Below are 9,139 nucleotides of genomic sequence, written 5' to 3'. Positions count from 1 at the left end.
TGATTTGGATCACGACGAGTACGACTCCATCAACCCCGTTCTCTTGAACGCTTCCGCTCGCGATCTACAAGGGTATGTAGATGCACTCCTCCCCTCTCGTTGCTAGATTACTCCATAGATTGATCTTGGTGATACATAGAAAATTTTGAATTTCTGCTACGTTCCCAACAGTGGCATCATGAGCTAGGTCTATGCGTAGTTTCTATACACGAATAGAACACAAAGTAGTTGTGGGCGTCGATGTTGTCAATTCTTCTTGCCGCTACTAGTCTTATCTTGTTTCGGCGGCATTGTGGGATGAAGCGGCCCGGACCGACCTTACACGTACGCTTACGTGAGACAGGTTCCACCGACTGACATGCACTAGTTGCATAAGGTGGCTAGCGGGTGTCTGTCTCTCCCACTTTAGTCGGAACGGATTCGATGAAAAGGGTCCTTATGAAGGGTAAATAGAAATTGGCATATCACGTTGTGGTTTTACGTAGGTAAGAAACGTTCTTGCTAGAATCCCATAGCAGCCACGTAAAACATGCAACAACAATTAGAGGACGTCTAACTTGTTTTTGCAGCATGTGCTATGTGATGTGATATGGCCAGAAGATGTGATGAATGATATATGTGATGTATGAGATTGATCATATTCTTGTAATAGGAATCACGACTTGCATGTCGATGAGTATGACAACCGGCAGGAGCCATAGGAGTTGTCTTTATTTTTTTGTATGACCTGCGTGTCATTGAATAACGCCATGTAAATTACTTTACTTTATTGCTAAGCGCGTTAGCCATAGAAGTAGAAGTAATCGTTGGCGTGACAACTTCATGAAGACACAATGATGGAGATCATGGTGTCATGCCGGTGACAAAGATGATCATGGTGCCCCGAAGATGGAGATCAAAGGAGCAAAATGATATTGGCCATATCATGTCACTATTTGATTGCATGTGATGTTTATCATGTTATGCATCTTATTTGCTTAGAACGACGGTAGTAAGTAAGATGATCCCTCACTAAAATTTCAAGAGACGTGTTCCCCCTAACTGTGCACCGTTGCAAAGGTTCATTGTTTCGAAGCACCACGTGATGATCGGGTGTGATAGATTCTAACGTTCGAATACAACGGGTGTTGACGAGCCTAGCATGTACAGACATGGCCTCGAAACACATGCGAAACACTTAGGTTGACTTGACGAGCCTAGCATGTACAGACATGGCCTCGGAACACAAGAGACCGAAAGGTCGAACATGAGTCGTATAGTAGATGCGATCAACATGGAGATGTTCATCGATGATGACTAGTCCGTCTCACGTGATGATCGGACACGGTCTAGTTTGACTCGGATCATGTATCACTTAGATGACTAGAGGGATGTCTATTTGAGTGGGAGTTCAATAATCAGATGAACTTCATTATCATGAACATAGTCAAAAGGTCTTTGCAAATTATGTCATACGCTTTAGTTCTACTGTTTAAGATATGTTCCTAGAGAAAATTTAGTTGAAATTTGATAGTAGCAATTATGCGGACTGGGTCCGTGAACTGAGGATTGTCCTCATTGCTGCACAGAAGGCTTATGTCCTTAATGCACCGCTCGGTGTGCTGAACCTCAGTGTCGTCTGTAGATGTTGCGGAACATCTGACATACACGTTTTGATAACTACGTGATAGTTCAGTGCGTAATGCTAACGGTTTAGAATTGTGGCACCAAAGATGGTTTTGAAACGTCGCAGAACATATGAGATGTTCCGAAGACTGAAATTGGGATTTCAGACTAGTGCCCACATCAAGAGGTATGAGACCTCTGACAAGTTTCTTAAGCCTGCAAACTAAGGGAGAAAAGCTCAATCGTTGAGCATGTGCTCAGATTGTCTGAGTACCACAATCGCTTGAATCGAGTGGGAGTTAATCTCCCAGATGAGATAGTGATAGTTCTCCATAGTCACTGCCACCAAGCTAGTAGAGCTTCGTGATGAACTATAACATATCAGGGATAGTTATGATGATCCTTGAGCTATTCGCGATGTTTGACACCGCGAGAGTAGAAATCAAGAAGGAGCATCAATTGTTGATGGTTAGTAAAACCACTAGTTTCTAGAAGGGCAAGGGCAAAAGGGATACTTCATGAAACAGCAAATCGTCTGCTGCTCTAGTGAAGAATCCCAAGGTTGAACCCAAACCCGAGACTAAGTGCTTCTGTAATGAGGGGAACGGTCACTGAAGCAGTACTACCCTAGATACTTGGTAGATGAGAAGGCGGGCAAGGTCGACAGAAGTATATTGGATATACGTTATATGAATGTGTACTTTACTAGTACTCCTAGCAGCACTAGGGTATTAGATACCGGTTCGGTTGCTAAGTGTTAGTAACTCGAAATAAAAGCTGCGGAATAAACGGAGACTAGCTAAAGGTGAGATGACGATATGTGTTGGAAGTGTTTCCAAGGTTGATGTGATCAAGCATCGCATGCTCCCTCTACCATCGAGATTTGGTGTTTGCGTTGAGCATGATTGGATTATGTTTATCGCAATACGGTTATTCATTTAAGGAGAATAATGGTTACTCTGTTTATTTGAATAATACCTTCAATGGTCTTGCACCTAAAATGAATCTCGATCGTAGTGGTACACATGTTCGTGCCAAAAGATATAAAATAGTAATGATAGTTCCACATACTTGTGGCACTGCCATTTGAGTCATATTGGTATAGAACGCATGAAGAAGCTCGATGTAGATGGATCTTTGGACTCACTTGTTTTGAAAAGATTGAGACATGCGAACCATGTCTATTGGTATATATGCATGAAGAAACTCCATGCAGATGGATAGTTTGGACTAACTTGATTTTGAATCACTTGAGACATGCAAATCATACCACATGGGCAAGATGACTGGAAAGCCTCGTTTTCAGTAAGATGAAACAAGAGAGCAACTTGTTGGAAGTAATACATTTGATGTATGCAGTCCAATGAGTACCGAGGCATGCAGTGGATATCGTTATGTTCTTACTTCACAGATGATTTGAGTAGATGCTGAGTGTATTTACTTGATAAAACACAAGTCTGAATTATTGAAAGGTTCAAGTAATTTCAGAGTGAAGTTGAAGATCGTCGTGACAAGAGGATAAAATGTCTGTGATATGATCATAGAGATGAGTATCTGAGTTACGAGTTTGGCACACAATTAAGACATTGTGGAAAGTGTTTCACAATTAATACCGCCTGGAACACCATAGTGTGATGGTGTGTCCGGACATCATAGTTGCACCCTATTGGATATGGTGCATACCATGATGTCTCTTATCAAATTACCACTATCGTTTATGGGTTAGGCATTAGAGACAACCGCATTCACTTTAAAAGGGGCACCACGCAATTCCGTTGAGACGACACCGTTTAGAGAAACCTGAGTTGTCGTTTCTTAAAAGTTTGGGGCTGCGATGCTTATGTGAAAAAGTTTCAGGCTGATAAGCTCGAACCCAAAGCGGATAAATGCATCTTCATAGAAAACCCAAAACAGTTGGGTATACCTCCTATTTCAGATCTGGAAGCAAAAGTAATTGCTTCTAGAAACGGGTCCTTTCTCGAGGAAAAGTTTCTCTCGAAAGAATTGAGTGGGAGGATGGTGGAGACTTGATGAGGTTATTGAACCATAACTTCAACTAGTGTGTAGCAGGGCACAGGAAGTTGTTCCTGTGGCACCTACACCAATTGAAGTGGAAGCTTATGATAGTGATCATGAAACTTCAGATCAAGTCACTACCAAACCTCGTAGGACGACGAGGATGCGTACTACTTCAGAGTAATGCGTAATCCTGTCTTGGAAGTCATGTTGTTGGACAACGATGAACCTATGAGCTGTGGAGAAGCGATGGTGGGCCCGGATTCCGACGAATGGCTCGAGGCCATGAAATCCGAGATAGAATCCATGTATCAGAACAAAGCATGGACTTTGGTGAACTTGCCCGATGATCGGCAAGCCATTGAGATAAATGGATCTTTAAGAAGAAGACGGACGTGGACGGTAATGTTACCGTCTATGAAGCTCGACTTGTGGCAAAGAGTATTTTCACAAGTTCAAGGATTTGACTACGATGAGATTTTCTCATCCGTAGCGATGCTTAATTCCGTCGAAATCATGTTAGCATTAGCTGCATTTATGAAATCTGGCAGATGGATGTCAAAACAAGTTTCCTTACCAGTTTTCATAAGGAAAGGTTGTATGTGATACAATCAGAAAGGTTTTGTCGATCCTAAGGATGCTAATAGGTATGCTAGCTCCAGCGATCCTTCCATGGACTAGAGCAAGAATCTCGGAGTCAGAATATACGCTTTGATGGAGTGATCAAAGATTTTGGGTTTATACAAAGTTTGTTAGAAACTTGTATTTACAATAAAGTGAGTGGGAGCGCTACAACATTTCTGATAAGTATATGTGAATGACATATTGTTGATCCGAAATGATGTAGAATTTCTGGAAAGCATAAAGGGTTGTTTAAAAGGAGTTTTTCAAAGGAAGACCTGGATAAAGCTGCTTACATATTGGGCATCAAGATCTATAGAGATAGATCAAGACGCCTGATGATACTTTCAAAGAACGCACACCTTGACATGATTTTGAAAGAGTTCAAAATAGATCAGCAAAGAAGGAGTTCTTGGCTGTGTTACAAGGTGTGAGTATTGAGTAAGACTCAAGACCTGACCACAGCAGAAGAGAGAGAAAGGACGAAGGTCGTCCCCTATGCTTCAGACGTAGGCTCTACAGTATGCTATGCTGTGTACCGCACATGAAGTGTGCCTTGCCATGAGTTGGTCAAGGGGTACAATAGTGATCCGGGAATGGATCACATGACAGCGGTCGAACTTATCCTTAGTACCTAGTGGACTAAGGAATTTTCTCGATTATGGAGGTGAAAGGGAGTTCGTCGTAAAGGGTTACGTCGATGCGAACTTTGACACTAATCCGGATGACTCTGAGTAGTAAACCGGATTCGTATAGTAGAGCAATTATTTGAAATGGCTTCAAATAGCGCGTGGTAGCATCCACAAGATGACATAGATATTCGTAAAGCACACACGGATCTGAAAGGTTCATACCCGTTGACTAATAACCTCTCTCACAAGCATAACATGATCAAACCAGAACTCATTGAGTGTTAATCACATAGAGATGTGAACTAGATTGTTGACTCTAGTAAACTGTTGGATGTTGGTCACATGGTGTTGTGACCTGTGAGTGTTAATCACATGGTGATGTGAACTAGATTATTGACTCTAGTGCAAGTGGGAGACTGTTGGAAATATGCCCTGGAGGCAATAATAAATTGGTTATTATTATATTTCCTAGTTCATGATAATCGTTTATTATCCATGCTAGAATTGTATTGATAGGAAACTCAGATACATGTGTGGATACATAGACAACACCATGTCCCTAGTAAGCCTTTAGTTGACTAGCTCGTTGATCAATAGATGGTTACGGTTTCCTGACCATGGACATTGGATGTCGTTGATAACGGGATCACATCATTAGGAGAATGATGTGATGGACAAGACCCAATCCTAAGCCTAGCACAAGATCGTGTAGTTCGTTTGCTCAGAGCTTTTCTAATGTCAAGTATCAGTTCCTTAGACCATGAGATTGTGCAACTCCCGGATACCGTAGGAATGCTTTGGGTGTACCAAACGTCACAACATAACTGGGTGGCTATAAAGGTGCACTACAGGTATCTCCGAAAGTGTCTATTGGGTTGGCACGAATCGAGACTGGGATTTGTCACTCCGTGTAAACGGAGAGGTGTCTCTGGGCCCACTCGGTAGGACATCATCATAATGTGCACAATGTGACCAAGGAGTTGATCACGGGATGATGTGAGTTACGGAACGAGTAAAGAGACTTGCCGGTAACGAGATTGAACAAGGTATCGGGATACCGACGATCGAATCTCGGGCAAGTAACATACCGATAGACAAAGGGAATTGTATACGGGATTGATTGAATCCTCGACATCGTGGTTCATCCGATGAGATCATCGAGGAGAATGTGGGAGCCAACATGGGTATCCAGATCCCGCTGTTGGTTATTGACCGGAGAGTCGTCTCGGTCATGTCTGCCTGTCTCCCGAACCCGTAGGGTCTACACACTTAAGGTTCGGTGACGCTAGGGTTATAGAGATATTAGTATACGGTAACCCGAAAGTTGTTCGGAGTCCCGGATGAGATCCCGGACGTCACGAGGAGTTCCGAAATGGTTCGGAGGTAAAGATTTATATATGGGAAGTCTTATTTTGGTCGCCGGAAAAGTTTCGCACTTTATCGGTATTGTACCGGGAGTGCCGAAAGGGGTCCGGGGGTCCACCAAAGGGGTCCACCAGCCCCGGGAGGGCCACATGGGCTGTAGGGGGTGCGCCTTGGCCTATATGGTCCAAGGGCACCAGCCCCAAGAGGCCCATGCGCCAAGAGATAAGAAAAACGGAGAGTCCTAAAGGGGGAAGGCACCTCCGAGGTGCCTTGGGGAGGAAGGACTCCTCCCTGGCCGCACCCTTCCTTGGAGGAAGGGCCAAGGCTGCGCCCCCCTCTCCCTTGGCCCTATATATAGTGGGGGGGAAGGGAGGGCAGCAATACCTAAGCCCTGGCGCCTCCCTCTCCCTCCCGTGACACCTCTTCCTCCCCGCTTGCGCTTGGCGAAGCCCTGCCGGGATCCCGCTACTTCCACCATCACGCCGTCGTGCTGCTGGATCTCCATCAACCTCTCCTCCCCCCTTGCTGGATCAAGAAGGAGGAGACGTCGCTGCTCCGTACGTGTGTTGAACACGGAGGTGCCGTCCGTTCGGCGCTAGGATCATCGGTGATTTGGATCACGACGAGTACGACTCCATCAACCCCGTTCTCTTGAACGCTTCCGCTCGCGATCTACAAGGGTATGTAGATGCACTCCTCCCCTCTCGTTGCTAGATTACTCCATAGATTGATCTTGGTGATGCGTAGAAAATTTTGAATTTCTGCTACGTTCCCAACACAAAGCCGCTCGATGTGTCGACAATCCCGATAGGAGTCGCACGTACCTCGTTCTCAGGACACACCGGATGAACACTACGTACAACTAAAACCAGCCCTCAAGTTTCCCCGAGGTGGCGCTGCAAGTGGCTCTAGTTTGGACCAACACTCCGAGGAGCACTGGCCCGGGGGGTAAAATAAGATGACCCTTGAGTCTGCAGAACCCAAGGGAAAAAGGCTTAGGTGGCAAATGTTAAAACCAAGGTTGGGCCTTGCTGGAGGAGTTTTATTCAAAGCAAACTGTCAAGGGGGTCCCATAAATCACCCAACCGCGTAAGGAACGCAAAATCAAGGAACATAACACCGGTATGACGGAAACTAGGGCGGCAAGAGTGGAACAAAACACCAGGCATAAGTCCGAGCCTTCCACCCATTACCAAGTATATAGATGCATTAATTAAATAAGAGATATTGTGATATCCCAACATAAACATAATCCAACATGGAGCAATCTTCATCTTCTCCTGCAACTAGCAACGCTATAAGAGAGGCTGAGCAAAAGCGGTAATATAGCCAAACAATGGTTTGCTAGGAAGGGTGACAAAGGTTAGAAATGGTTTCATGGCAATTTGGGAGGCATGATATAGCAAGTGGTAGGTAGCGCAGCATAGCAATAGAGCGAACAACTAGCAAGCAAAGATAGAAGTGATTTCGAGGGTATGGTCATCTTGCCTGAGATCCCGCAAGGAAGAAGAACGAGTCCATGAAGAAGACAAACGGATGTAGTCGAACGAATCCTCACAACTCCGGAACGAAACCGAAGGTAACGAGAGAAGCAACCCGGAAAGAAACAAACAACATAGTAAACAACCACCACATACACATGGCATGATGCATAAACAAGTATGATGCATGTCCGGTTTAATGAGGCATGGCATGGCAAAGTGCAACAAACAACACTACAAATTAAGTGGAGCTCAATATGCAACGAGTTGCATATTGACGAAGCACCACATCAATTATTTAGTTCTCTCTCGTTTATATACCCAACAATATTAAATGTTATTAAACATGGCAAGAGGTGAAGCATAATTGAACTAACTATTTAGGCAAGTTTAAGTGAGGCCGTAAACAAGAAACAACAATTCCGGAAAATCCTCATGTGCATATTTTAGATTTGGTACTGTTCTGCCATAAACACGATTTTAATGTTGTTAAACAGCAAAATAAAGTGCACCAAGTTAAACTAGGCATTTTTCTACCCCATTTACATATAAAGTTTATTAAAATCCGAGTTACGGTTAAATAGTTATGAAATAAATCATTTTAGCATGGCATTTAAGCAAATTAAATCAAACAGCACATTTAAACATTTTAAACATGGATGAAAGTGACATATTATGAAACTAGATAAAATTCTAAGCATTTTACATGTATAATTCATTTTAAACCAATGCACGGTTTCTTAGTTATTATATGCATGAACATGAAGGGTTTTTCTTCAAATCTGCAATACTCTGGATAATTAGGAAATTCGCATAACCAGGAAAAAACATATACGGGCCGAATCTGCTAGCCCAACAGTGCATAGTGGCTGGGGGTTTCTCACCATGGGCCATGGCCCAGTCGGTGGAGGGGGAGGCCAGAAGGGGGCGCTGGGCCTGGGCGCGGTCAACGCACGCAGGCGACGCGCGGTTGTGGCTCGAGGCGGTGTGTCGACCTCCTGCTCGAAGCAGAAGCAGAGGAGGAGGCGGCCGGACTTGCGCGGCGGCCTGGAGGAGCTTGGGGAGCGGCGGCGGCGAACTTGGCGGGGAGGAGGCCGGGAACGCAGGGCCTCGCCGGATCTTGCAAAGGCGGCGACGAGCGAAGCAGGGTGGTGGCACAGCTGCAAAGCCATGGCAGGAGAACAAATTCAGAGAAGTGGCACAGAGGGAGGAAGGAGATCGAAGCAGGAGAGGGACGGGCAGAGGGAGGCGGACCCAGCAGGGCTCGCGCTCCAGCAAGCTGCTGCTTGTTGCCGGCCGGACGACGACAGGTGGCCTCGGGACGGCGGGGGCTCGTCGCGGCAGGGAGGTGCGGTCATGGAGCTCCAAGCGGCGGCTCCATGGTTCCCTGTGAGAGAAACACGACGAGGGGTGGTCAGG

This window comes from Triticum aestivum, chromosome 7D (assembly GCF_018294505.1).
Source record: "Triticum aestivum cultivar Chinese Spring chromosome 7D, IWGSC CS RefSeq v2.1, whole genome shotgun sequence".
Classification (NCBI taxonomy): domain Eukaryota; kingdom Viridiplantae; phylum Streptophyta; class Magnoliopsida; order Poales; family Poaceae; genus Triticum; species Triticum aestivum.
Note: the sequence above shows the minus strand (reverse complement) of the source record.